The sequence below is a fragment of the Vanessa cardui genome, chromosome 11, assembly GCF_905220365.1.
Source record: "Vanessa cardui chromosome 11, ilVanCard2.1, whole genome shotgun sequence".
Taxonomy (NCBI): domain Eukaryota; kingdom Metazoa; phylum Arthropoda; class Insecta; order Lepidoptera; family Nymphalidae; genus Vanessa; species Vanessa cardui.
The window spans coordinates 1,826,206-1,851,775 of NC_061133.1; the positions used below are offsets into that span (position 1 = coordinate 1,826,206).

The 25,570-nt window shown below is 36.2% G+C and overlaps 1 protein-coding gene and 2 non-coding genes across 3 annotated transcripts in view; 1 reads left to right on the forward strand and 2 right to left on the reverse strand.

Annotated features, from left to right (window-relative positions):
• Positions 1 to 25,570, forward strand: part of LOC124533878 — a 435,154-nt gene that overhangs the window by 11,612 nt on the left and 397,972 nt on the right. The window lies entirely within an intron of this gene.
• On the reverse strand, positions 19,081 to 19,152 carry Trnae-cuc. Its single transcript has one exon. It is a non-coding gene; the product is annotated as a tRNA-Glu (tRNA).
• Positions 19,876 to 19,946, reverse strand: Trnag-gcc. Its single transcript has one exon. It is a non-coding gene; the product is annotated as a tRNA-Gly (tRNA).

A 25,570-nucleotide genomic window follows, 5' to 3' on the forward strand; every position in this document is an offset into this window, starting at 1 on the left:
AATTAATATATTGTATGTAAAGTCAATGTTTTTGTTTTCAGTAAGAGTGATTTTTTCTTGAAGATTAGGATTTTAATCGTAATAATAATTACTAGTAAAAAAGGCTACGTTCTTCCTTGGAGTTCAAGCTTTAAACTTCATCAAATTAAGTTAAGTTGTTTGCTCGTGAAAGGCGAACAGGCAGACAGACAGGCATTTTTTGACCCTGTGATCACAAGTTCCTATAAAAACCTTTTTGAATATAGAACATTTTGATTTCGCACGTGACATCGATGTATAATCTGTGTCCTCTCAGCACAAATACGAGCCAAATAAAAAAAAATATGTACGTATTTTGTTTTTGAAATATTTTTGTTCAATAGACCGTTAATCCGCTGTAACCATGGAAACCAATATGTTACGTCCCTTAGTTTATAATTACACTGGCTTTCAGAAGAGCTGATGAATGACGGTACTGGTCATCAATACCGATACGCTTATTGTGGCCGCATTAAAAAATGTACGTCGACAACTCGTTCATATTCTGTAAATGGAAGGATTATATTCGTGCTTATCAGTACATCATATAAAAAAAGCAGAAAGCTATAGCGCTGAGTAGACGATTTCCATTAATCAATCTAATTGAGGCCCTTAACCCTTAAATAATCTGATTAATCATGATTCATCCTGACTCTTTAAAAGCGTCTCTTATCTTCACCGCCAGCTATTATGTAATACTCCGCGCTCGAGGGACAATGCGAGTTTAAAATTATAAAACAATTATGATTCAATTTATAATCGTCTTTAATAGTATACACTTAGTCCTAGTTGGACCCCACGTGTGGGTCCGACGCGAACTAATCCATTAGCTAGTGCTGCCCTCTGGCCGGCCACCTGCTGTGATTTTAATTGGCAATTGGCCCTCTCTATTTGTAAAGCTCACAGCCTTGGAGGGCTTCACGCTGGGTGGCCACCCCACGAATAATTTTTTATTTTATTTCTTATCGAATAATTATCCACGGACGAGGTACGTTCCCTTGTTTCGGTCATCTAAAGATACGGTTATTATTACTAAACGTTTATTATCCGTGATGCTGATGATAGGTCCACGCTATAATCATTAATCCATAGTTGAGTAATTTTGTTTTCTTTAGTAAATATTGTGTGTTTAAGGCTGGCTTACGTAAGGCTTAATTACACTACATATGTTTCAATCGAAGTAGGAATATCAACAAAACTTAGTTTTATGGAATACATGCTGTTTTTAATGACTGTATTAAAAGTTCTTGATTACTTCTTTATTTATAATACAAAATGATTTCCCTTTGCTACTTATATTTACTTTAAAAATTTCAACAATAGATTCGGCAACGTTCAGAACGCTGTTTTTCATAAATCCATAATGAACATCAAAGATTATTATTATTAAAGCACGACCAATGTTATCGCATCAATTCAAGTTCAAATCTATAGTTTCGTAAGCTGTAGTCACCTTGTGGATGGATTTGACTGTAATATGCAATTAAACCCGATGGTAAGTGATCACCATCCCCCATAAAAATTGACATTGTAAGAAATATTTATCTACTACACCTTCCATCGCCAATGCGCTACTATAGTTAGTAACTGAGATGGTATGTCCCTTGTTGAGCTCCTTCACCCTTAACATAACAATAATGATTGTTGATGCTTAGCCATGCCATCTAAAGGACTCGCAATGCCCTACCATCACGTACTAAATCCGAAAATTCCCAACACACTCAGTATTAGAGAAGTTGGTTTGACTTTATGAATCTGTTTTCCAAAGTTAGTTAAAACTTTGCAATTCGATTTCAATTGGAATTAGTCGTGTGTGAAGATAGCTTCGGAAACTCAGTTAAACTTTGTTCACGTATGTGCTGTAATGATCCAGAAGGGAAGCGTAGGGTTGTATTGTTTTCATAACATTCCCCTCAGGAGCCAGTGACTTCCTAATCAATGCTAACATTTGTTCGACTGTTCTTTTAAAATGATTATTTTGTAATCAGCTGAGATGGCCCAGTGGTTAGAACGCGTGCATCTTAACTGGTGATTTCGGCCACCCAGGAAACCCAGGCCAGCACCACTATATGTATGTGCTTAATTTGTGTTTACAATTCATCTCGTGGGAAAACCTGCATGTGTCTAATTTTACATTTGCATTCCATCAACCCTCAATAGGACAGTGATGGAATTGTTCCAAAACCCTCTCCTTAGTGGGATAGGAGGCCTTAGCCCAGCAGTAGGAAATTTACAGGCTGTAACTGTTATTGTAATCAGCATATATTTCAAAAATGCACGTATAATCTTTTCTTAAGGCACTTCCAATATTGAAATCTCTTACCGAGGCGATTTATCTTTTACAAATAAAATCTAGGCAATTTAAGATGGTGGTTATAAAAGCGTGCTTTATTTCGCAACGCAGAATTGCCTGTGGTGTGGTCCCGAGGCTGAACACGTTTATTCTTTACATAAATCGCAATCTACTCGTGTACAATTTAATAAACAAACGATTTACAACTCGCTTTGCTAACTAAAATGTGATTATTGGGTGCACTGGGATAGTTGGAAGTCTTTCCGCGAAATTGTTTGATATTAAACTCTTGTTTATAAAACGTTAGTTAAAGTCAGCTTAAATAAGGTAAATTGTAATTTATTAATATGGACATCGATCTTATGTGTTCTGTAACTTTACTTGCATTTTTCTTAATTAGTAAACGGATATTGTGACTATTAATAATTGAATTTGGGTATTTATTGAACTCTTTACTGTTTACCAAATTATAATTAAGAATAAAGTTGTACGCAAAAATTTTAGCAGTATACAACGGGCGACGTGATTACTTACAAGCGATCTCTTCCAGTGAATCCTTTGGGACTGTTTTGAGTTGGACTTGACTTTGATAAATCTTTACTAAATAAAGTAAACTTTGTAACGGATTTTATTTCGGTTTGATAATAACAATAACACAAGCACATTGTAGTAGAAAAAAGCCGAACATTTGAACTTTCCTAGTCGGAAAAAAGGCATGTTTTTGTTTGTGTGATTCTAAAACTTGTATCATAAATTAAAGATCATTATTGTACCCGTATGAAGCCGGGACAGGTACAATAATTGAGTATAATATACTATACTCATAATCATTATATAATGATTTTTATTCATTGTACGTCAATCACGTGAAAACTACCGAACGTATCGGTGAGACTATGTCCAATGAAATTGTCCGTAGGTTATATTTTGAATTCCGTAGACATTTCCCTCCGGTGCAAAGTTTACATATCAATCGAGCTTCTTAAAATTTATGCGTTTCTCTGTCAAGAATTGCTCAGTAACAACACTTACTTAGATAAATGGCAGTGTTTTACTTCCGCGTGTCACATAACACGTACATACATAATATATACGAACACATATAAATAGTATTCCGAGATCGCCCCGTATTTGTTTATTCTGAGGGATATACGTTAATAAAATTTTATACCTAACCAAAAAAAAAGTCCAAATTGATTTATAAATATCGGAGGTCTTAAGTAACAAACATACAATCGAATTCAGAACCTTTTCATTTTGAAGTCATTAATTTTTTTATTTAGTTGGACATAAACAAAACAAGATTTGGTGAATTTCAGTTGAATCAGTTCTACAGAACTGACTCTAAATGCCGTTATAAAATGAACCCACACATAGTAACAAGTGAAATTAAAGTTAAGTATTTAAATATTTCAGTGGCAATAACTTAAGAGGAAACAAAAACATACATTACAAATATCTATTGACATGTGTACATATTTAAAATAATAGCCCAAGGTTGTATTTGTAGGCATTTTTCACAGCGCTGAGCCACTCGGATACCGCTACGCTATTAAGTTTCATAAGTACTTGACTACCTACTTCTATTCATTTAAATAAATAATACGATGCTTTTTTAAGAACAAGCTAGGCTGCTAATTGTCTTTCGAACAGAGCCGTGTATTTGTAATATTTGATAAGCAATTTCGACCGTTTCGAACAAAGCTTGAATGATTTTCTATTATGATTAATAGTTATGATTTCTAAGAATTACTAATATTAGGGAGACTCGTGAAGAGGGTAAATATTAGTCCATTTGTGCCCTAAATGGCACACTAAGGGATTACAATCTCAAAATGGCTATGACGAGATTTACGACAAACTGGCTTAATACCATCCAGACTATTGTGAGAAATCCAGAATCGCACCAGACTATCAGACTAATACGATTAAGATAATTATATTAACTAGTCAATTAAGAAAAACTCCTAAGTCAATGAAGAGTCGTAGTCGTAGAGTTCTATGCAAACTTTTTTTCGACATTAATTAGCAATCCAAATATTAAGATAGCAATACTGCCTTTGTATAAAATGCAGGAACTTCATAATATAATAATAATTTTAAATAATGTGACCTAACAACGGTACGGGGACATCTGTGCAGAAATAAATATAATAAAAATTATAACAAAAGATGCAGGAGAATATGTTAATATAAAATAAAGTCGCTTTCCGCTGTCTGTCCCTATGTATGCTTAGATCTTTAAAATTACGCAACGGATTTTGATGCTTTTATAAATAGATTTTGTGCTTTGTGAAGGTTTTTGTCATATAATACATGGAAAATATAGTAAAGAAACGATAACAATTTTAGAAGTTTCTAATGTGATATCGTAAATAAACAAATTCTGTAGTATATTTAGTATCAGTATTGCACGTGCGAATCCGTTCGGATCGCTAGTTATTGTATAAATAACAATTATATAAGTAGAAACTCTTCGCAATTTTACTCGCCTAACACACTATTGAAATGACAAGCGTTAATTTCATATTCTTGTAAATAAACGCTTAAAGCCACGCAATGCCTGTCAAGGGAAATCTTTAGAAATGGTCAATGATGGTGAAAATGCGTGAAAAGTCCTGTTATGTTGTCAAATTATTTAAAGACTTGTTTCTTAGACCGATTTCAGTGTTGAAATCAAGCTGTCAGTTTTGAAAGAAAGTATTCGTGCCGGAAGTGGTGTGAGGTTGACAGGTTGACACAAACACAGGATACTTTCTATCTCCTCACTTTCGGAACAGCAAATCTGACACAATTGAAGAGTTCAACTGGAGTATGTAGACAGTTATGATACGTGTGTAATCTACATTTGTTATTTTAATATTAAATTCCCTAAAGGAACTTTATTTAGGTATGAGGAAAAGATAAGTATAATAATAATTTTTAAGAAAAAAAAATCGAATCTATTGCCGTAGCTTATTACAGCTTTAGATATTTGTCGCTTGTCAAGAGAGTGAGTCACTTCTTCGAAATTTAAACTGAAAACCTAATTATGTTCCAAGTAAATTCCTACTGCTTTGGAAGGCTAGTTAACCATTATGCCAACCTACTTATATGTTACATACATCTGAACAAACATAATATACATCTGAACAAGAGAACTGACAGAATAACAAACAAACTTGAAAACAAGTTGAGTCATTCCATAAAATGTCATAAATCATGATAAATATTATTTATTTATGCTGTAACTTATAGGCAGCAAGTGTTGTGTAAACACAATTATATTCCTACCGAGTAGCGCATGTCACGGCATAGCATTAGAGACCTTCGGATTTATTGATAGATTTAGTAAACAAGCTAAAAAGCAAAGTTCAAGGCGGGACACGGTTCGTTATCAAGTTTGTCTCTCACTTAACATTACGTCAGAAAACAGAATTCACTTCGCTCAGTGTGGGCGGAGGATTGACTATAGATTAAGAGAATGTCTTAAACGAGCGACGGTATTCTGTAAGAAACGGATACTAAACGTTCGACTCAATTACGGAGTGTAGTAAAAACAATTTGAATGCCAGTTGTAATGGTGGGCTCATATCGATGTCTCACCGTGATTTTTTCAATCGAGTTTAGAGTTTGTTCACACGAAATAGCTCCGCAATATCAACATCGATCGAATTACTGTGAAAGGTTATAATTTAGAAGGAATGAGACGAAATATTATTGCAAAACTATGATCAGCAAATATATCTTGATATCTTTAAAATATTCTATGAAAAGAACACTTATATATAAATAAAAATGTTACAATTTGTACTCTTATAGGCAAGTCATCGAAAAAAATCAAATATCGAATTAGAGAATCTATAACCTACAGAGTAGATAAAAAAAGATAATTACAAAAAAGGCGCCGCCACTACACGTTGTTGCTACCAAAGATTAACAACTGTAACAGATCGTGGGCACGGAATGACGTGATAGATTAAATTTTCCTCTAATCTGTTACTAATTTAGCTAAACTAAATATTTTAAAAAAAGGAAGTTCTATTCACAATTCCCACACTTCGGATTTTTGGGTGTTCTTAAAGATAATTTATATAATTTGTTCTTTTCGCTACATGTGCATGTCTTTGGAGCAGCGTGATGAAATAAGCTGCTATTCGTTTGAAGAGAAGAGAAGGCACTAGTTGGAAAATATTTGGACAAATATTGGGCGCCAACTATAGTAACAAAATGACTCTTTATCGCAATTGAATTGGTTATTTTTGCCGTTCAGATGTTTTCCTATCTTTCTGACCCAAGGATCCAGTTGCGGACTGGAATAGAATAGAGACTTTATCATAAGGTCATAAACCATATAAATAAGTAGATGATTACGATAGGTAGCTCTACACTTCGGATTAAGCTGTCGAAGTCGATTTCGAAAAAGTCGAATCGGGAACATATCAAAACCGTGGTATATATGCGCCAATTACATATTTTTTTATCTATAGCGTGCATCGTTTATGTCTTTGAATTATTTTAGACATTTATAATTTTTACATCGATCTAACAAAATGGTAACCATTATCATAGATTGAGTGAATGCAGACTCGAGGCCTATTTCACACGGACGCGCCTCAAGGACAAACTAGTTTTAATAATAAACGCTGATCCATAGACGATTTAACTTATATTTTATGCTAATTTGACAACTAAAAGATTATTTTATATACTAACAACCTCGAATTGTTGCGTTTTATATAATTAAATTTATAATTTTAATGATAAAATGAAATAGGCTATGACGTGATCAAGGGAAATACGGATTCATAGATAGAAGTTTTATATAAATAGTTAAAATATTTACGATTTTTACATGAAAGAAAAAAACAAGCTAGCGCTTCTAACGTAACAGATATATACCTATATTCACTTAAGAAAGCGCACCCCTCCACTTCAAACGATTATTGGCGTGTATGAGTGATGCCATGATAAAAAATTCAAAAAGAGGTTATATTTGTTGAGTCTCTTTTAATAAAAAAAAAAACACAATATTTTCATCATAAATAATGAAGTCTATAGAGACTTGACACATTTATCATTTATTTCACACCTACAAGTTATATTATTCATTCTTTATATAACGTAAAAAATACATATATTTTTTAATTGATGGAACAGGGGATCGGTAAATGGGACACCTGATGGTACGTGCTCACTAGATTTACTAATAAGAAATCAGACATACGTTTTGATCATTCCTTACGTCACCAATGCTCCAGTAACCTTGGGAAATGAGATGCTATCTGCTATAGTCTGGAGTAACACCAGCTCACTGACCCTTCAAACTGGAATACAACAATAGAAAGTATTGCTGCTTGGAGTAAGAATATATAATGGTCTGTAAATGTAAGTCCAAGGATCTTTGGTTCTCCCGTTTTCAAGAGCCTAAGTGTTATTAGGTGTCAATAAATAAATTGGACGTATCGTGTACGCGAATCAAAAAGTTGTTACCTTTCTGGTGGTGAGGGTGTAAAGAAACAATATTAGGTTATAAAATCTTTAATGCATAGTAACACAGTATTATAAACCACCAATTACTTAATTTACTAGTTACTTATGTTACTTCTTATAATGACTTATATAAAAATTATGCCAGCTAGACTCAGCGTGGGTCACTTGGGATAAAAGGCTTGAAAATTCAATGTAATTCAATGTAATTCAATGCAATTCAATATAAGGTTGAAAATTAGGCGCCACTGACGATCAAATTAGTTGTTGTGGTTTGAAAGAATACACCGTTCGCCAGACCGGTGTAAACAAAATTTATGATATAATTAAAAGGGGGTACATCACCAAAGTTTCCAGCTACACGTGGATACCGACAACGTCTCAGGGAACAGGCCTGCCGTCCTTGGAGTTGCACCAGCCGCTATCTGGGCACACTCAACCAGGAACCTGCAGCCGTTCACTCTTAATATTTCCATTCAAGAAGTCCACGTGGTGGGTAAATCCGATTAAAAAAAAAAAACCTCCTGTAATACGAAATATACAGGTTCAATAAGTTAAGCAAATAAGCAAATGATAAATACCTTTAACGAGAGATGTAAGCACGAATTTACCTTCTGGAGGTTCAAAGTCCTGCTTACACAAATTGACGATCTCAACTCCGGAGAACCATTTCAAAGGGTCACTGGAAACCACAATTTACACATGACTACGACTTTTCGAATTGTAAACCAATGCATTTAATCAAAAACAAGAATTAAAGACTTACAATTTCTTACGAGTCGGTAAACATGATATAAAGTTCTGTCAAACTTCAAAACTTCATTGTTAATATAAATTCTGAAAAGATAACTGCTATTAAAGCACTGAATACTAAACAACCACAAATTAAGAAACTCAATTATTAAGACAACTCACCGATATATTCAGTATATCGAATTAGAAGTTTGGATTCGGTGTGAAGCCGATAGTTCCAAAATTCAAAAAGAACGAAATCGTAAGTTCACGAACCTTTGAAAGGTAAGCGAGTGTGACCAGTATCACTACCAAAATACCCTTAATGAAAAAGGAATTATATCCATAATTAATTCAGGGAAATAATTTTGGAATAATTATTAAAATTAAGAAAAGTCAAAAATGAGGCAAAGTAAATTTATCATAACAAGACTCCGACACCTACATCGAAGAACTAACCTTTAAACTGGAAGACAGCTATTAAATTAATCTGAAACGATGTGAAATGACCTCTAATAAAATTCAACAAACGAATTAGATGATTAAAATCTTTTTTTAATAATTGTTTTAATGCACCTTTAAAATAAATGTAATTTATTTTATTAATTAAAATTTTAGAAAATGCCAAGTTGAAGCGTTATACTAGCAACACCGACATAAATTAAGTGGGAAATGGGTCAATGGCACGGAATTTAGCGAATTGACACTTTTTTGACGTTTTATATAATTATAAAAAAAAGTTAAAATTATGAAAATAATTTTTAATGTAACAGTACCTCCCCTCCCGGAAGAATTTTGCGAGGGTAAACGAGAAAAATTCGAGCTGGCCCTCCAGCTCAGAACCTCGAACAACACAAATAATTAATTTAAATCACATTTCAAACGTGAAATATAAAATGACAAAAAAAAGTGGAAAATCCAACTTAAGAAAACTACTACTCACCACAACTCATTTATTCGGCTACAACCAAATAAAACAAACCGAGCTCCCACGATATGTGCAGGATAAACTCCACCAGAGCTTAAGCTCAACAAAAGCTTCGCTGCATGCATAACCAGACGCATGAGCAAAACTAATATCTGCTCTAACACAGATAATATAAAAATAATGCTTCTCATAAGCAATCTTAAAAAAAAATACTAGTAGTCTATGCCACTAAATAGAGAATATAATTAACCTCTATAAAATAGTATCACGACACAAAATTCGCGAAAACAATATAACTAATTAACTATTCGAACCCACGAGAAGTTAACAGTCTCAACACACTATACAAAAAAAATATACCAACCAACAGACATAACAAACCTTAATAAAACCAACCGTCAGGACTGATGGTATTCACACATAAGACTCTCTACTGACCAGACGAACAACATCACTTGTTAGGTAATATGGGATGGGAAAGGAATATTAGGAAACCAAACAGATACCACGCCAACACAGAAGTGGACACTGGAAGGTGACAAAATGTCAAGGAATAGTATTAAGGCTTATTTTTACAGAGTCACAAACCGCTCTGAGTCGTAAGGCTTATTTTTACAGAGTTACAATCCGCTCTGAGTATTAAGGCTTATTTAAGGAGTTACCAACCGCTCCATAAGGATTTTAGGGTGAGGAAAAGGAATAAAGGATGCCAAACAGATACAACACCATCATAAAGTTGATACTGGACGGTCACCAAACGTGAAGGAATAGTTTTAAGGCTTATTTTTACAGAGTCACAAACCGCTCTGAGTCGTAAGGCTTATTTTTACAGAGTTACAATCCGCTCTGAGTATTAAGGCTTATTTAAGGAGTTACCAACCGCTCCATAAGGATTTTAGGGTGAGGAAAAGGAATAAAAGGATGCCAAACAGATACAACACTATCACAAAGTTGATACTGGACGGTCACCAAACGTGAAGGAATAGTTTTAAGGCTTATTTTTACAGAGTTACAATCCGCTCTGAGTCGTAAGGCTTATTTTTACAGAGTTACAATCCGCTCTGAGTCGTAAGGCTTATTTTTACAGAGTTACAATCCGCTCTGAGTATTAAGGCTTATTTAAGGAGTTACCAACCGCTCCATAAGGATAATAGGATGAGGAAATGGGATAAAAGGATGCCTAACGAACACAAACGAAACCTAAAGACACTGCTATCCATACCATAATAAACCAACTGTCAGGACTGATGTTTTCATACCAATAAACTCAGCTTTCCGGACGTTCACACTTTGCAATACCTAACGACACTATCATACCTTAATAAACCAACTGTCAGGACTGATGTTTCACCCCTCTCCTCTCTGCTGTCCGGACGTTCGGAAGACAAGCAATAATAACGTTGCTTAATGGGTGCCGTATCACCCGTATCGATCGAATGTGTTATAACATCCGTTCGACCTAAGTCCTTCCTTTCGAAGGAAACCTCCTCAAACTTACCAAACACCTCCTTCGCAATTACGCTTTGCGAAGAAGATAAATCCTCAAGGGGATGTAAGAACTTCACTCCCGAAACTACATTCGTTTCGGATGAATCAAAGCTTACATAAAAAAAATAAGTTTGGTGCTAAACCAAACCTACGCCAAAAATTAACCCCAAAAATTAAGGGTGTTGTCACACTAGAGACAACATAAAATTTGATTACTTTAGTCTTAGACTTCAGCGTAATCGGTAAAAATATATAACCTGACACACGGGATCGTGCATCATTAGCCGTAGCTATATAAGTAATATCAGATGTGTCATACATCTGAACACCCTGACCAACAAAATATTGACCCAAATTTGACCCTAAGATAGATATAGATGAACCGGAATCTAATAAACCACATAACTGTTCATCAAAAATAAAAACCGACAAATAAGGACGAATGTCATCCGGAGGACGCTGCATAGCCGCTACACTATGAGTAAAGAATAGTGAGATTCGTTTTAAATACTTCCGCCAATCGTCAGGATCAAAGTTAGCGGAACGACTTGACGGAAGGCTTATCCGTTTATTGGATCAGCTGATTTACAATTAAGACAGGACTTAACGGTGATGCCCTTAGTACCACAACGAAAACAGACTATATCCTTAGACTTACAAGTACTCAAATCATGTCCCTTAACCCTACAACGAAAACAAAACAAACCAGGTTTACTCTTGCCGCGAATCATCTCGACTTTAAAAGATTTACTATATTTGAAACCTAAATCAGGAGCTAAAGTATCAGCATCAATCTTTGGTGGATCCCTAAAATCTTTTACTTGCTTAAAAGTAAATTCTAAAATTTTACATTTATCCCGAAGTTGCTGCAAGTTCTCAATATTCTCCAGCGCTAGCGCTTGCGTAAAACACGGACGTAGGTGTTTACGTATAATCTTTAATTTATCTCTTTCTGGCAGTGAATATGAAAGTCTCGAAAAATAATTAATCATGACCGCAATAAAAATTAAACAAGATTCTGACTGACCCTGCGTTCGACGACGAATCTCAGATAACAGCTGCTCATCATAGTCCAAAGGTGAAAAATCTTCCATCAGCTTCTTCTTCAAACTCTGCCAGTCTGCAACTTCCGAACGAACACTGCGGTACCATGTTAAAACTTCATCCGAAAAAAGTTCAACAGCTGACTGAAATAAAATGTCATCAGAAATACCTCGAGCTAGACAAAGTTCTTCAAGCCTAAGAATAAAGAAACGGACACATGATTTGCCATTAAATTTTAAATTTAAACGAGCAATAGACTTATCAGACGAACAAGAAATTTTAGAAATAGGTAAAGGATTAACCAAAGCAGGTGAATGATCAGTAGATTGATCGTTAGCAGCTTCTTCAAAAGTTTTCCTAAAAGATTGAAACAAACTATCCACTTTCGAAAGACAATCCTTAAGTTTCACATTCAATTCTTCCTTTTTATAAAATAAATTAACATCCACTTCAATCCTACTAAATCGATGGAAAAGGTGATGTGCTATAGCTCTTAACCGGTTAAAACTTTTAAAATGAGGCTTAGATGACAAGGTGAGTAAGACTTCATCCAGTTTAGAATCAATAATTTCAAACTCGCTGGCTGGATCCAAAGATGTTTCTAAAATCTCATCAGCAGGAATTGAATTCACTAAGTCCCGAATCTGAATCCTCAACTCTTCAACTGAACCTTTAGGTTTAGCATCCCTTATCTCAACTTCATAAATAAGTTCATCCTTCCTAAGTAAGTGATAAGCTATAGGCCTTTCCATGATATAAAAAAAAAATATTTCCCAAAAAACAAAAAAATATTCTAAGCGTGAGCTATGAATGTGACAACTGGTTTTATATAGATATAAAACAAAATTTAAAAAACTATTTAAAAAAAAGTTCAGTAAAAAAAATTGTATTGAACCAGTATAAAAATTTGCAGAACCCTAAAAGTTGTAATACTAAAGAACCACACAAACAATATGAATAAGGTTCAAAAACAAATAAATTTAAATCAAAGTTCAAATAGAACTAAATGTGCAAAAGTCCAAAGTGCAAGGAAAATTAATTGTCATATTAAATGCTGATAATAAAAAGTTAAGTCGAGCTGGCTTCACAATATAATAATATGTAAGTCACTTAATACTAAACCTGTATAAAAATATAATTGCATCAATAATTTAAATTAATCTTCTTAAAGTAATAATTATTATATAATTAAAGTAATATCACAGTATGATAATTTACTTAAAATTTACTACCAATGCAATATGAAATGTTGTAAAGTTAATTTGAAACACATAATAAAGGACATAATTATTAAAATAGTACTTGTTAAATCTTTATAATAGTTTTTATACAATAACAATATTAAACATTGATTTTCAAACGCCTTATTTCAATATAGCAAATACAGACATACTGACTATCCCAAGTCACGCCCCTACCGTTGTGGTGCCACTGTTACCTTTCTGGTGGTGAGGGTGTAAAGAAACAATATTAGGTTATAAAATCTTTAATGCATAGTAACACAGTATTATAAACCACCAATTACTTAATTTACTAGTTACTTATGTTACTTCTTATAATGACTTATATAAAAATTATGCCAGCTAGACTCAGCGTGGGTCACTTGGGATAAAAGGCTTGAAAATTCAATGTAATTCAATGTAATTCAATGCAATTCAATATAAGGTTGAAAATTAGGCGCCACTGACGATCAAATTAGTTGTTGTGGTTTGAAAGAATACACCGTTCGCCAGACCGGTGTAAACAAAATTTATGATATAATTAAAAGGGGGTACATCACCAAAGTTTCCAGCTACACGTGGATACCGACAACGTCTCAGGGAACAGGCCTGCCGTCCTTGGAGTTGCACCAGCCGCTATCTGGGCACACTCAACCAGGAACCTGCAGCCGTTCACTCTTAATATTTCCATTCAAGAAGTCCACGTGGTGGGTAAATCCGATTAAAAAAAAAAAACCTCCTGTAATACGAAATATACAGGTTCAATAAGTTAAGCAAATAAGCAAATGATAAATACCTTTAACGAGAGATGTAAGCACGAATTTACCTTCTGGAGGTTCAAAGTCCTGCTTACACAAATTGACGATCTCAACTCCGGAGAACCATTTCAAAGGGTCACTGGAAACCACAATTTACACATGACTACGACTTTTCGAATTGTAAACCAATGCATTTAATCAAAAACAAGAATTAAAGACTTACAATTTCTTACGAGTCGGTAAACATGATATAAAGTTCTGTCAAACTTCAAAACTTCATTGTTAATATAAATTCTGAAAAGATAACTGCTATTAAAGCACTGAATACTAAACAACCACAAATTAAGAAACTCAATTATTAAGACAACTCACCGATATATTCAGTATATCGAATTAGAAGTTTGGATTCGGTGTGAAGCCGATAGTTCCAAAATTCAAAAAGAACGAAATCGTAAGTTCACGAACCTTTGAAAGGTAAGCGAGTGTGACCAGTATCACTACCAAAATACCCTTAATGAAAAAGGAATTATATCCATAATTAATTCAGGGAAATAATTTTGGAATAATTATTAAAATTAAGAAAAGTCAAAAATGAGGCAAAGTAAATTTATCATAACAAGACTCCGACACCTACATCGAAGAACTAACCTTTAAACTGGAAGACAGCTATTAAATTAATCTGAAACGATGTGAAATGACCTCTAATAAAATTCAACAAACGAATTAGATGATTAAAATCTTTTTTTAATAATTGTTTTAATGCACCTTTAAAATAAATGTAATTTATTTTATTAATTAAAATTTTAGAAAATGCCAAGTTGAAGCGTTATACTAGCAACACCGACATAAATTAAGTGGGAAATGGGTCAATGGCACGGAATTTAGCGAATTGACACTTTTTTGACGTTTTATATAATTATAAAAAAAAGTTAAAATTATGAAAATAATTTTTAATGTAACAAAGTATTATGAGCAAAAGTAAAACAAAGAAACACACAACGAGGTGTGTAGAAATCGTTCCATTTGTATGCAAATGTGTTGAGGTAACCATTATAATTGCAACTCTTCATGCCATTCTTAACAGAGTAATAACCATAATAAGATATAATGAGCGAATGAGATGAAAAAATAATTAAGACACCCGCTTTGCTTACGTTTGTCGCTTTAATTAGAATTATTAGAGCTAATATATTTGTGTGAACTTTCTCGAAGAAAATTATTAATTAAAATGAGATATTTCGCATATATGATGATGTTGGTCATCATAAAAAGACTATATGGGCTTGGCTATATGGCTATATGGCTTCCGTGGGGTTTGAACTTGCTTTATAGCAAATTTCATCACATTCGGTTCAGTAGGTTTTAAATACGACTGTACACTCCAGACGGGCAAAGGGGCTTTGTAAAAGTAAATTATATTAAATTTGAAACTCATGTGATTATTTTTATTCTCATTTTTATATTTGACGTGAAAATATCATATCAAATAGCAATTATGTTAAATTATGAAAGTGTTAAGTGTTAATATGTTTACGTATTAAATACACTTTTTGAAAATTTAATGAAAAAATTAATAAAATAAGTCTATTTACATCATCACGATCTCCGTGGTCGAGTGGTGTGTACACCGGTTTTCATGAGTACGCCACTCCGAGGTCCCGGGTTCGATTTCCGACCGAGTCGATGTAGATTACCATTAGTTTTACCATTATGTTGTCTTGGGCTTGGGTATTTTTGGTGCCTTCTTTACTTCTGATTTTCCAAAACACAAGTGCTTTAGCTACTTACATTGGGATCAGGGATTATTTATTTATTATTATTTTTGTACACAGCCCTCTAATTAACATTAATTAGTGTTACGTCTTATTTAAGTATTTAACGGATAAAGTTGAGCTCTACACGGAAACGCTTTGCGTATTTACAATGAACTAAATCTCAAGGTTCACTCTATTTTAAGTTTTTCGCGAACAAATCGCGAATTTGTATTCAAACAGTGTCGTATATTTGCAAATGTAACATAAATTGGTGCTAATTTCATTATGTTAAGTGGTCGTTTCTTTTGTTATAATACTAAAGATATTTTAAAGTTAAAATATACAATAAAATTGGAGTCCAATCCAATCCATCAGCCCATTTCCGTCCTATGCTGGACATAGGCCTCTTCAATTGCACGCCACTGAGATCGTTTTTGGGCTACTCGCATCCAGCTCCTGCCAGCCGTCTTGCGTAAGTCGTCATACCACCGTGCCAGAGGACGTCCTACACTACGTTTGCCGAGACGCGGTCTCCACTCTAGAACACCAGAAACCGAAACCGTTGGGGGAAATGTGTTCTGGAAAATTGGAGTGCCTGTTTGTAATATTAAAATATCCCTATTTTACTCAATGCATACGTATACACGGTACATATACCAAAATAACAGTTTTTACAAATTTTGTCTGACTGTCTGTTTGTTCCGGTAATATCTGGAACGTCTGGACCGACTTTGACGGGTCTTTCACTGGCAGATAACTGAGGCAACAATATTTTTTTTAATTCAAACGCGTACAAGGTCGCGGACACAGCTAACTAACCATAGAGAAGTACGCTTATTTTGTCTTTATTCGTAAAATAAAATCGGTAGGCACACATAGTTAATTTAAACAATAAAATAACCATTAACCATTTAAAGGTTCTTATTTTAAAATCGGAATTTGCATTTAAGTTAAGCTAGCCTGTAAATACACACACTTCAAAATTCGTCAAGAGAGATTAGAGTGTCTTTCATTGTGAAGTAGACATTTTTTTTGTATGTGTTATAGTCCGTAATCTTAATGTTGGAAATTTTAAACAGTTCGGTCTAACGAGATGAAATTTTGCTCAGGAATTCCTCGTGGAACGTAGACGAGCTCTGAGAAAGGTATTTTCAAAATGTATCCCCTGAGGAGATTAAACGGGGGATAAAAATTGTATGAAAATTCTTTAACCCATTATACCATTTTGAACTTCCAAGGGAAAACCTTTATCAAGTGATGAAACACATACATAAAAACAGACAGCGATGAGCGACTCTTTTTCTCTTTTTTTATGGTATAGGTTGGTGGACGAGCATATGGGCCACCTGATGGTAAGTGGTCACCATTACCCATAGACAATGACGCTGTAAGAAATATTAACTATTCATTACATCGTCAATGCGCCACCAACCTTGGGAACTAAGATATTATGTCCCTTGTGCCTGTAGTTAAGTGTCACTACAGGCACAAGGAACATAATATCCGTGTTCCGTGTTAATAATAAGTGTTATATACTAGGTATGTAATAATGAACAATAATAATAGGATTCTATACTTACTTATATGTATATTTATACATAATTGTTAGCTATACAAATTGTCAAGTTTTTCGTATTGAACTTGGCGTCGAAATATTTGTATGCGTGTTGAAATTATGATAATTTATAAACACAGACCTGGTCACGCGTATATAAATCTTAAACCAACTTATTTATAGCCCTTGACAAGAAATTAGTGGATTACACGAACGCTTACATCGATGACACGACTAATAAAGTATTTAAATGATAAAATAACATCTTCAAACCGCACTCACGGAAGATATTCTGCCATTCGATACATCGTAACAGTCTTATGACTAATTCATTGCGATATCTAAGGTTTAAACATTCCTCGTAATAAGATAGCCGTGTGTCTTATTAAAGTTAAGTGAAAAAAATTCTAGATCGTTTCATGTAGGTTATGTCTGAATTAATATAGTTGTGTATGAAAAAAAGATCTGTCAAAATGTGACAGTTTTTTTTTGTTGACGAAGGCATCCGTCTCTTCATCCAATCATTCATGACGCTGTTCCAGAATGCCGATCGGTGATATGCGATATATGTCATGCGAATGAAACATACTTATAGCAAATAGCAATGTACATTGCTTCGCCGTTCGCAGCGCGCGAAATTTCGCGTCGGCGAATTTCCCATGTCCAGGCGGTTAAATGTATCATAAAATTATATGTACATTTTAGTAATAAAATATATCATTATTATTTTTAATCCTAAGGCAGCTAATCTGAGAAATCGTAACAGGAATATATATAGTTAAATCTCTAAAACTACGCAACGGATTTTGGTGCGGTTTTTTTAAATAGATAAAGTGATTCGAGGCGAAGGTTTTTGTATATAATACATAGACAACATAGTTAAGAAACCCTGATAATTTAGACATTATCTACTATATTTAGTATCAGCATTGCACCCGTGCGAAGCCTGGTCGCTTGTTGAATATAAAATATAAAATGTTACCTTTATCTGTTATAATGTAAAAGTTTGACACCAATGGGATTGTTAATATAGCTTGATTTTGTAAAAATCTATTAACTATAACTTCAGTTAATATTTAATACAACAACAACAACAACAGCCTGTAAATTCCCACTGCTGGGCTAAAGGCCTCCTCTCCCTTAGAGGAGAAGGTTTGGAACATATTCCACCACGCTGTTCCAATGCGGGTTGGTGGAATACACAAGTGGCAGAATTTCTATGACATTTGTCACATGCAGGTTTCTTCACGATGTTTTCCTTCACCGCCGAGTACGAGATGAATTATAAAGACAAATTAAGCACATGAATCAGCGGTGCTTGCCTGGGTTTGAACCTGCAATCATCGGTTAAGATGCACGCGTTCTAACCACTGGGCCATCTCGTCTCAATATTTAATAACGTGATAAAATTGCTTAGACATGATCAAGATAATCCGTAAAAACTGATAATTAATTTGTAACCTGTGTAGTTGCTGGCTGCCGGTTGCGGTTGGGTTACTAGCACGGTTCGCTTCCCATCGCTACCCACCAGGAAGTGTACGGTAGTGGGGTAGGTTGTAACGGTACGATGCTAATTATGTTACGCAACTTAGCCAGGATGTTATAAACAGATAACTCGCGTCAGAGAAATTTACGATATTGTGTTATTGAAGAAAAGGAATAATTTGAAAAAGTAGTAACCGTAAGTAGTTTTAAAGAGAGATCAATAAAGGTTTCGTAACATACACAGATTAGATTATTATATTCCTTATCAAAATAAAATATATATTTAATTTTTTTATTTATTTAAAAAAAAATAATAATAAAAATGGAAAAAGAATCTTCCGATACCGGGAATCGAACCCGAGCCTCCTGGGTGAGAGCCAGGTATCCTAGCCACTAGACCATATCGGATCTTGTGTTAGTGAGCGAAAATATGGCTTATATAATTTTTATATTATCTGCATATTAGTATCTGGAATAAAAATATATATGTGTATAATGTAAACTATTGTAAAGACTCTGTAAGAAACCGGAAAGAAAACATTTTCATACACAGTAATACTAATATACCTGAACTAAAAATGATTAAACAGAACACTTAAATAAAATTGCACAGAATTGAACTCACGACCTTAGCTCAAATGCCTTACTCGTTCACTTAGTCTCAAGGTATATTTATATATGTTATAATTATAATGATCTGGTTTTACCGATGATCTAAGAGGAACTAAGTAGGTTGGTTAAATTTAACTGCAATCGTTAACTGACCTGGATGATGTGTCTCCTAAATTAACTGACCGTGTGCAGAATATTTAAATATTTTATGAGTGTGTTTATGCGTGAATGATTTATATGAAGTCTTAATGGTTCGCTTTTAAAAAAAAATGGTTATTATAGTTTTCGTTCATCCTTAACGAGCTTATGGTTTACATATTAATATTATAGTCATATTGTAATGAATTAGATTAAATAATTAATAAAAATTATTTGAGTGTGAAAATAAAACTGACTTTATTAGGATTTAAAAAATATTAATTTAAAAAAAAAATGTATAAATATTAACGATATAATCATAGCTTACATGTATTATTAGTAATATGAAAAAAAATATATAACAAAAATAAAAAAGATGATTGCATCGACCGGGAATCGAACCCGGGCCGCCCGCGTGGCAGGCGAGCATTCTACCACTGAACCATCGATGCTTGCAACATGATGGTAAAATTTTCATAAGTTATCCGATTCATTGTTATCTTGTAATATGATTATCAATTATATTAATATTATTCTATAAATGTTTTAATTTGTTTAAATTATTGTTTTCAAACCTCTACAGTGAGAGACAGAGATAAATATATACATGTTTTTTAAACTAGGTATTTATTGTTTAGTATACATATTATGTATAGCACTATTAATATAAAATGGATGACTTAACATATATTGTCAATATTTGTTATACAGGATGTATTTTATGAGCGTTTTTCTACAATCCATCAATCAATTAAGTTCTCTTTATACGTAAAATGTGTTGTTAGAATGTCTGTCTGTCCGTTACATAATTGTAATTAAATACTCTTGTGCAAGGATCTTGTCAAATACAAGATCTTAGAAAATCTAGCTTCGGGCCGTAAACGAATAACCTAGGATTACCGCAATTCCAGAACCATTCATGGCGCATGGCGTGACGGTCCCAGGTTCGATGCTCTGTTGGTCACGAGACCTCGTTTACAGCAATTGCGAATAATCACGTGTAAAGGTGATTTTATATGGGACGGAGAAGTCGAGTTTGTTTTTTAATTTCAATTAAAATTTATAAAACAAAATTAATATGGAAAGGCTGAGTATTGTGCAACATACCTAAAAACAATGTCTAAGAGCATACTTGAATAAATACATATATTTTGACTTATTTTAGTATAGTTATGTGTTTTGTCGTTCAAATCCATGGAGTTTTATAAGTCAGTCTTATTCTAATTATGTGTAAACCTTTTGAGCGGTAATTTCAACACGCTGTTTTTGCGATTTTTTCCATAGAAAAATGTAATACTTATTGACCCGACTTATCCTTTGAACTTGAGCCCAGCGGCTGTTCCAATCTTATTTCTCGCAATGTATGACAGTTTTGTCTTAAATTTTCGCGATTATTACACATTGAAATAAAACTAGTTATAACACAAGGATTTGAATTCGCGTATATTAATTATTTTTGACATCCCGACGTTTCGAGCACTTTACAGCGTTCGTGGAGTCTACCCGTGACTACTAATGTTATATACGAATTTCGCGCAATGTATGTCAGTTTTACCAATGTTATATTAAATTTATAGTAATATCATAAATGCGAATGTAACCCCATCTGTCTGCTGCTCTTTAAGAGCAAAACCACTAAACTAAATGATATGAAATTATACACAAGCTTAAACTCCAACCCCTACAACGAACAAAACCGCGGGTGACAATAGTCTCATAAAAGTAGTTATACCTACTATTCTTTCGACTACTGCACTAACAATGTTCGCTTAATTTCTTTGTAATTAAATTAATTTAATGGATTACGTCCTATGGGTATAAGCTGAAGTATCATGTTTTTACAAGCTAATAGTAAAATGGAATATTAAATTTATTAACAGTATGTATAAAGGCCTATGCGACCTCGCATGTTTCCTTTGCATATTTTATTTAGTGGACAAAACGGTACACTTAGCTACCTGCTGGACTGAGGACTTTTTATTACAAACTCGTGGAGGGTTAAAGTATTTTTTATTGAGTTAAATATTTATAACAAGAAACGTCCCATCGATCAATTTATTTCGTTTTGTATGCATGCAGTTTTGCACGCGTTAAAGTATTACGTAATAAATATGTCGGTTAGGTTTTGATTGGCTTATCCGATTTTGATATAATTGAAAAAAGAAAGATACGTACGTTGTAATAATCTCAACAATTATCTTGACATTTGAATATTTGACTCGTTTTGAAGATTATCTCGATACAAACAGACAGATAAAGGTAATAATAATAGGTGTTTTGGTTTTCATATTAACTGTAGCTAGATTATATTAAAAGGCTAGTTCTACTCTACTTTCGTAACTAACTACTTGTTCTGACATCGTGAGTACTGGTTAAGTTATATATTTTTGACATTGATAATTTTAAACCACACTTTTCAATTTTATTTATATTTTTATAATGTTAAGCTTAATTTTATTAAAGTAAAAGTAATTTATATAAACATTTAGCAATAATGTAGCTTCCTACCAGTTATATATAGTATTTTTTTTTTCGAATTGGTATAATGTAGTTCCTGAGCTTAGTATTTGTATAGATGATCTAATGACTGTTAATATTAATCATTTATTAAATTAAATTATTATAAAATAGGTAACCCTAATTACGTAATAATGGCGAATACTCATGTTAATTTAATATTATGTATAATGATTTAATTAAGCTCAAATAGAAAACGCTGCACTGTCTTAGGTTTTCTTTCAAGCTGTTTTATTATAATAACAGCTTGGCGAAGCCACTCGAAATTTCAATAGGGTTGCCACATATAAGTTAATGAAAAAATTTAAAGTGTAAACTTACTGCACTTTTTATTAAGTACCTTTGAGTACTTTCACTGAATTAAACAAAAAAGTTATTGTTGTTGTTTAAATTACTCAGTGACAGTACAGTGAAAGTATCGTCAAAATCGATCTAGCCGTTCCAGAGATTAGTCGGAACAAAGAGTTAGGTAGACAGAGAACCATTGTAAAAAAATATTTTGGTATATGTACCGTATATACATGTGTATTTAGTAACATTCAACGTTCGGACGTCGTCGACTGAGGTTGTGTTGAATTGTGCGATAAGATTTTACGATTGAAGATTTAAAACGACACCTGCTTGCCGGTTTTCGTTATCTCTGACGCGTAACATCTGGACTATTGGCTTTGTTTATCGGACACTTGTTTTGTTTAAGGATTGGTCCTATTGTTGTTGTGGAATAGATCTTTTTAGATCTTAATTGTTTCAGTTTAATATTTATTATTGTATATAAATATTTTCGTTTGTTTTATTGTTTTGTTTATAGATGTTTTTCGTTTTCGGCGATGGACGTCGACACTGAGTCCGACGCCCTGGTTCGTAGAAAACGGCCTTATGGGGGCCTTGCTATTTATAACTCCGACTCTGAAACGGAGACGGAGATGAGGTTGGCTGCGAAGAGCAAGCCTGCGATTCGCGGCAAAACCGCGAAAGGACGGGGTAGTGGCCTCGCTCGGGCAAAGGCTGAGCTGAAAGCCAAGGCCAGCGAGGCCAGAGAGGAGGCTTTCGAGCGGTCCCTGCGTAGTCGGGCGTTTCGAAAGGACGCTCCACAGGTTGTCGTGGACTCCGAGGAATCCTCATCCTCGGATGTACACACCGAAGATCCCACGAAGATGGGAGCAGAGGAACTCCGGGCACAAGCTGGCCGAAGCGCAGCCCTAATTTTGGAGGTGGCCCAAAAGTCCACCAATTTAAAAGGTGGCTTTGCAAAGAGGCTGAAGGAGTCGGCGGCTGCACTACAGGGCATTGTAGACGCCTTAGCAGCTCGGACAGAAGCCGAGGAGACGCAAAAGCTCCGTGCCGATAATGGCCGCCTGCGCAAAGAGGTGGACAGCCTCAAGGCCGAGGTAAAGGCTCACCGCCGCGAGTTTGCAGAAATGCGGACCAAGGTGGCAGGGGCAAGTGATGCTTCCGGCTCGGCACAGGATGCTCAAATGGAGAGATTTAAAGCCTCCATAATTTCTTCGGTCGGCGACATGATCAACGCACGGTTTGCCGCACTAGAGGAACGGTTGCCTCCCGCAAAAATACATCGCCCTCCGTTAGCTGCGGATAAGAGGCGGGAGGTGGCGCAGCAGATTGCTACGCCCTACACGCAGGCTGTCCAGCCTGCTCCACCGCCGAAAGCTGCACCCGCGCCAAAACGGGCGCCACCTGCTGTTCCGACGGCATCTATTGCTGGTCCCTCAGGCGTCCAGCCTACGTCGGAGATAATTCCGCCACAGATGGTCCAGGAGGTGTCCTGGTCCACTGTGGTTAAAAAGGGAAAGAAGGGAAAGCCGGCTTCCCTTCCGACTGTTGCAACCACCACAGTTGCGCCTATGGTGCCTAAGGCAGGACAAGCAACTAAGCCTAAGCTGTCCGCGCCTCGTACAGCTGCAGTGGTATTAACTCTGCAGCCGGAAGCGGAGAAGAAAGGCATCACGTATGCTCAGGTCTTGGAGCGCGCTGAGCAGAGCGTGAAACTCCAAGACCTTGGGATCAATGGTGGGCTCAAAGTTCGACGCTCAGCGACGGGGGCCAGAGTGTTGGAGCTGCCGAAAGCACAGACGGAACAGGCAGAGAAACTAGCCGACAAGCTCCGTACGGTGTTGGATGGAGTGGCCAACGTTGCTCGCCCCATAAGAAAGGTGGACATCAAGGTGACAGGGTTAGACGACTCCGTCACTAAAGATAAAATTATTGCCGCAGTCGTTCGCGAGGGGAGTTGCCCCGCTGAAACGGTAAGGTGCGGGGATATTTCACGAGGACCTGGTTCCATGGGTATGGTCTTCGTGTCTTGTCCAATAACTGCGGCAAAAAAGCTGGCTGACACCGGTCGTCTTTTGGTTGGGTGGAGCTCGGCCAGAGTGTACGTGATGGAGCAGCGCTCTCTGCGCTGCTACAAGTGCATGGGTCTAGGCCATACAAGGTTGCTCTGCCCATTCAGTGCGGAACGAGGAAGCCTTTGCTACCGGTGCGGCGTTGATGGACACAAATCGTCTACATGTACCGGGAAGCTGCGCTGCGTAGTATGCGCAGACGCCGGCAAGCCCTCCGGGCACGTGATGGGGTCTAAAGAATGTAGCCCCCCCATCACGAAAGGTAAGGTGGCCCTCGCTACTCAGACTACCAATAACGTCGGACGACGCCAGGCTGAGGAGGAAGCTGCAATGTCAACATGAGCGCAGACTTCAGCTTCCTTCAGACGAATATCAACCACTGCGCCGGGGCTCAGGATCTTCTACTGCAGTCCATGGCGGAGTGGCAGGTAGACTTGGTGGTGGCCTGTGAACCCTACTACGTCCCTCCCCTACCTCACTGGCTGGGAGACTTGGACGACACCGTAGCGGTCCTCACGAGGAGCGGAACGGGGCCCCCCCTCTCACTCATCGAAAGGGGTTCGGGCTACGTAGTCGTGGGGTGGGGGGAGTACGTCGTCGTCGGGACGTACTTCTCCCCTAACCGCAGCCTGGCTGAGTTCGAGACCTATCTCGGCTTGGTCAGAGCTGCGGTGGCCAGGCAGTCGCCGAAACCGATAATGGTTCTCGGCGACTTAAACGCGAAGTCGCGTGCCTGGGGTAACCCTGTCACGAATCCGCGAGGGAGGGCCGTCCAGGTGTGGGCCCTGCTCTCCAGCCTGTCCCTTCTCAACAGGGGACAGGTTCACACCTGCGTTCGCCATCACGGGGGTTCCGTGGTGGACGTTTCGTTCGCCACTGCTGTCGTAGCACGCAGAGTGGTTGATTGGAGAGTGGAGGAGGAGGTGGAGACTCTATCGGATCACCGGTACATCCGATTTGAGATCTCCATTTCTCGCAGGCCGGCGGAACCCCAGAGGGTGCCGACCACGTTGCCGAGGTGGTCTCTCGGCCAGGTCGATCGAGAGCTGGTCAAGGAGGCCGCAATCGTGCAGCGGTGGGGTTCCGCAGCGAGGAGGGAGGGCGCCAGCGCAGAGGAGCTGGCAGGCCGGATGCGCAGTTCACTCAAGGAAGTCTGCGATGCGGCCATGCCTCGGACCCGGCGCAGAGTTCCGCGC